The 5861-nt window shown below is 40.6% G+C and overlaps 1 non-coding gene across 1 annotated transcript; it reads left to right on the forward strand.

Annotated features, from left to right (window-relative positions):
• Nucleotides 1-3689: 3689 nt before the first annotated feature.
• Nucleotides 3690-3796, forward strand: LOC131257111 (small nucleolar RNA R71). Its single transcript, XR_009177130.1, has one exon. It is a non-coding gene; the product is annotated as a small nucleolar RNA R71 (small nucleolar RNA).
• The last annotated feature ends 2065 nt before the right edge of the window (nucleotides 3797-5861 follow it).

Consider the following 5861-nt stretch of genomic DNA (forward strand, 5'->3'; position numbering starts at 1 on the left):
AGTAAAAGCCACACTGCAGAATCTTGGCCGTGGTCTTTTTAGCAGAAAAGTGACCACCACAGGCCTCTGAGTGACAGAAGGAGATGACGCTCTGATGTTCATCGTCTGGTACACATCTCCTTAGAATTTGGTCTGGGCAATATTTAAATAAATAAGGATCATCCCAGAAAAAGTTACGCACCTCGGTGAAAATTTTCTTCTTATCTTGCGCAGTCCACTGTGTCGGTATGGCACTTGTAGCAAGATAATTGGCAATATCAGCGAATCAAGGTGAATGGGAGATTCTGAATAATTGTTCATCAGGGAACATATCATTGACATGGGTCACCTCAAGGGAATCAGAGGTATTAAGGCAAGAAAGGTGATCGGTCACTACGTTCTCTACTCCCTTTTTGTCTTTAATTTTCAAATCAAATTCTTGGAGTAGAAGGATCCATCGTATCAAATGAGGCTTAGAATCATTCTTAGAAAGAAGATACTTAAGTACTGCATGATCTGTGTAGATAATGATCTTGGATCCGATCAAGTAGGACCTAAATTTGTCCAAGGCGAACACTACAGCTAAGAGTTCCTTTTCCGTAGTCGAGTAGTTCACCTGGGCGGAATTTAAAGTTCTACTTGCGTAATGAATGACGTAGGGTCGCTTATCTTTTCTCTGGCCTAGGACCGCTCCAAGAGCATAATCAGAAGCGTCGCACATGAGCTCAAAAGGAAGGCTCCAGTCGGGTGGCTGCATGATAGGTGCAGTGGTTAACGTGCCCTTAAGCTTGGTGAAAGCTTCCTGGCATTGCTCAGTCCACTCGTACGGAGCATCCTTTTGAAGAAGAGTACATAAAGGACGAGAGAGGAGACTAAAGTCCTTTATGAATCGCCTGTAAAATCCTCCGTGTCCTAAGAAGAATCGCACGTCTCTGATGTTCTTGGGTGGAGGTAGGTTAGAGATAAGATCGATTTTTGCCTTATCTACCTCGAATCCTTTGGACGAGATGATATGCCCAAGGACAATTCCCTTCTGAACCATGAAATGACACTTCTCCCAATTAAGTACCAGGTTCTTTTCTTCACATCTTTTCAACACACATTTAAGACTTTCCAAGCACTTGCTGAAAGATGGACCGTAAACAGAGAAATCGTCCATGAAGACCTCTAGATATTGCCCTACCATATCAGAAAAGATACTAAGCATACATCGCTGAAAGGTGGTAGGGGCATTACATAGTCCGAATGGCATCCTTCGATAGGCAAAGGTGCCATAGGGACATGTAAATGTGGTCTTTTCCTGGTCTTCAGGGGCTATCTCTATCTGGTTGTAGCCCGAATACCCGTCAAGGAAACTGTAATAGGAATGATCAGCTAACCTTTCTAGGATCTGATTAATGAATGGTAAAGGAAAGTGGTCTTTCCTCGTGACGGTATTCAACTTCCTGTAGTCAATGCACATTCTCCAACCAGTAGTGACTCTAGTTGGCATGAGTTCATTATTGGCATTGGCTACGATGGTGATTCCGAACTTCTTAGGGACCACTTGAGTTGGACTCACCCATTGACTATCAGATATAGGGTATATGATACCCACGTCTAATAGTTTAAGAACCTCGGCCTTAACCACTTCCTTCATGTTTGGATTTAGTCTACGTTGTGGTTGCCGAGCGGTTTTTGCATTATTCTCAAGATATATGCCGTGAGTACAAATCGAGGGATCGATTCCCTTGCGGTCCGCTATCGTCCATCCCAGGGCTCCTTTATGCTCAATGAGAGTAGATATGAGCGTACTCTCCTGTTCTTTCTCCAGGTGGGCAGAGATCACCACCGGGTATGTCTCATCTTGATCTAAATAGGCATATTTCAAATCAGAGGGTAAAGGTTTTAGGTCAAGATTCGGCCGCTTGAGGTTAGACGGTAGAGGCACTACATCGGTTTGTGGCAATTCTTCAAATTGTGGCCTCCACCGGTTAACTTCAAGTACCGGTGCAGTATCAAGTAAGGCACACGTCTCCCTAATCATGTCATCATCAAAATCATGGGAGTGGGCCAGGCACGTCTCCAGATGGTCGGAGGATAAGGTCAGCGGTGTCGTATCTTCCACGAAAGAGTCAATCATGTTAATGTCGTGGAAATCGTCATCATCCTCTGAGTTGCTGCCGTTATTGAAAAAAATGTTTGACTCCAATGTCAAATTTTCAAAAGACATAGTCATGATACCATTCCTACAATTGATAATTGCATTTGACGTGGCAAGGAATGAGCGACCAAGAATGATAGGAATCTGAGTGCTCATGTTATTGATGGGTTCGGTGTCCAGGATGATAAAATCTACAGGGTAGTAAAATCTATCAACTTGGACCAACACATCCTCAATTATCCCTCTTGGTACACGAACAGAGCGATCAGCAAGTTGTAGTGTGGTTAGGGTGGGTTTTAATTCACCCAAACCTAACTGTTTGTATACCGAGTAGGGAATCAGATTGACGCTCGCTCCTAAGTCAAGAAGTGCGTGATCAATTCGATGGTTCCCGATTACACATGATATGGTTGGGCTACCGGGATCCTTGAATTTCTGCGGCACGTCTTGCTTCAGGATGGCACTCACTTTCTCAGTCAAGAAGATTTTCTTTTGAATAATTTTTCGTCTTTTGGTCGTGCATAAGTCTTTCAGGAATTTGGCATATGAAGGTATCTGTTTAATGACATCAAGTAGAGGAATGTTGACTTTCACCTGTTTCAACACCTCTAGGATATCCTGCGAGTTAGAGAGAGGTTTTGGTGAAACCAACCGTTGGGGGAATGGAGCAACTGGCTTCTCTAGAAGTTCCGGTTCTAATTTTTGTGGGGCATTACTGGATCCATCATTGTTGTCCTCTTTTGGTTATTGAGGCTTTTCGGGCCTAACCGGAAGAGTTTTATCAATGATCTTCCCACTCCTAAGAGTGATGATGGATTTAGCATGCCCCATCTGATTTGAAGAGCTGGAATCATTATTCTCGTACTGCGGTTTAGGATTGGGGAGAGGTTGTGCAGGAAGCATCCCCTTTTCTATAACCGTCATACGAGAATCTATCTTTTGCATAAAATCTGTAATTCCCCGCATTGCCTGAGCCAGCTCTTGTATAGGATTTTGAACCGGTTCTTCTTGAGGTTTCACGTGATTTGGATTTTGATTGAAGAAACCTGGAGGAGTCGCCGTTTGTCCATTCCTCCAACTAAAGTTTGGATGATTTTTCCAGCCAGGATTGTATGTGTTGGAGTTAGGTCCAGTAAAAGGTCTTTGATAGTTATTTACGGCATTGGCTTGTTCATTCAACACTCCTCGAAAGGCGGGTATTGTAGGACAGTTTTCAGTTGTGTGAATGTTGCAATCACAGATGCCGCAAACAATTTCATTGACCTTATCCTTCTTTCCTTCCATGGCCTCAACTTTCCTTATGAGCGTAGTCACTTTACACTTGAGATCATCCTCTTCTTTCAAGAGATAAAATCCACCTTTCTCCTTTAATTGAGTCGGCCTAGACGTGGTGTTCGACTTTGGGTAATAGTCCCAAGATTGTGTTTTTTCAGCTAGACTGTCGAGGTAGTCCCATACCTCGTCAACATCTTTATTAATGAACTCTCCATTACACATTGTCTTGACCATTTGGCGCATGGAAGATGTCAGTCCATCATAGAAAAAATTTGTAATGCGCCACGTTTCAAATCTGTGTTGTGGGCATGAACTGACCAAATCTTTGAACCTTTCCCAACATTGGAAGAATGTTTCATCTTCCTTTTGGGCAAAGTTCATGATTGCTTTTCTGAGGGTAATTGTTTTATGATGTGGGAAGAATTTTTTTATGAATTCTCTCTGTATGTCGTTCCATGTGCCAATGGATCTAGGACGCAGTGAATGTAACCACGTCTTAGCTTTCTCTTTTAAGGAAAAAGGAAAGAGTTTCAGCCTAATTGTATCCTCAGATACATTAGGAAAACACAATGTAGCTATAATCTCATCGAACTCTTTCAAATGCAAATATAGACTCTCTGATTCAAGTCCATGGAATTTGGGAAGGAGTTGGATAACTCCTGGCTTGATGTCCATTTGTCCTGTGTTTTCAGGAAAAATCATGCATGAGGGCGTACTCACTCCTGCCGGTTGTAGATAATCTCGTAAAGTACGAGGCGGGGGTGCCTGTTGCACCTCATTTTCATCTTGGGTATCCTCCACCCTGGGTGGAAGTAGAGGAGGTTGGTCTTCAGTCATAACTTCACTTAACTCAGGGGATTTCGAGTGGTGTCTAGTCCTGTGATGGATAGTCAACCCCTCAACCAATCCTCCTTCAGTCAAGAGACGTCGAGTGTTGTCACGGGCCCACTTGGGCATGAAACACTCGTAGCCTTCAATTAAATTCAAAGCCTAATCCTAAGAAGAGAAAAGACAATCTAGAAAGAAAGAGAGGGAGAGTTGGAAAGAAATTACCAAATTGAAGCCCCTAAGTTAAGTACCTGCAAAATAAAACAAAAATAAGTTAGATTCTAAAAAGGAGAAAAACAATCCTTTAAAAGAAAGATAACAGTAAACTGATTTCTAAAGAAAGTGGAAACTTCTAAAATAAATTAGGAAAGTCCTAAACTAGAAAGTAAATTACTGAAAGAGAACTGAAAAATAGAGAGTAGAGAAGGAGTGTACCGAATTAGAGATTTCTATCTTAAAGGCCTACAAAATAGGAAGGTTAGTTTCTAAACAAAAATCCTAAAAATAATTTAGGAAACAATTTAGATTTTAAAAGAGTTAAAAACAGAAAGTTAATTTCTAAAAAGGGAAAGAAATAATCTAATTTCTAAAAATAAACTATTTCCTACAGAAGGGAGGATACTAGAATTAGAAAATTTCTAAAATTTAAACCCTAATTCTAAAAATAGGAAAAAGTAGAGAGATTAGGAATGAATTACCAATTGAGAAACTTATGTCAAGATCCTATAAAACAGGAAACAGGTTAAGTTCAAAAAACAATAGAATAAAATAAAATAAAAACTTTTATCCTAAAGTAAGTAAAATCTTAATCCTAACCTAATTCTAAAACTAATTAATTTCAGAAAAATCGTAACCGTCAGTCCCCGGCAACGGCGCCAAAAACTTGTTCACTCCCCAAGTATAGGGTTGTGATGTAGTAATAAACTCGGTAAGACCGAGGTCGAATCCACAGGGACTGATACCTGTACGTTATCTGAAACCAAGTAGAACTAGAACTAGACTAAGATGTGATATAAACCAAATAGAATTTAAGAAATAATTGTGGAATAATTATCTAAAACTTTAAGGAATTCAGAGGAAGGAAACTAGGGATTCAGAGGATCCACTTGTAGAGATCAGGGAGAAATTATGCCTGCTTCAGAAATCATGGAAGTTAACTAGACTTCCTTTGATATAGTTTTCAAGAGGTGAATGGTATATGAATTAGAATGGATTCCATCATCTAACCATGCCCAGGAGACAAAGCAAACAACAGGATTAAACTAATTACCAACCAATCAACAATGTATAAGGATCAGGGAGGGTACTGTCATCCTACCATGCCCATGGGACAATGATGAACAACAGGGGTTCCTGACTTCATAAACATAAAAAGGGAAAAGAAATACTCAAAGCCATTGCAAACCCATTGTAATTTCAGTCACAACAGACCATAAAAGACTAAGAAAAATATTCCTTTAAAATTAAATCAAAAATATTTTCAAGGCACAAGCAACATCTCTCCCATCTTGCTACAGGCTTCACCTCTTAGCCCTAGCTAAGAGGTTTAGCCACACATGATATGGGCTAAATTCCAATTAAAAAGAAGAAGAAGAAGAAAAAGAGGAAGAAGGAGAACCGGGTCAGCTCCCACGTC

This window comes from Magnolia sinica, chromosome 9 (genome assembly GCF_029962835.1).
Source record: "Magnolia sinica isolate HGM2019 chromosome 9, MsV1, whole genome shotgun sequence".
NCBI classification, from domain to species: domain Eukaryota; kingdom Viridiplantae; phylum Streptophyta; class Magnoliopsida; order Magnoliales; family Magnoliaceae; genus Magnolia; species Magnolia sinica.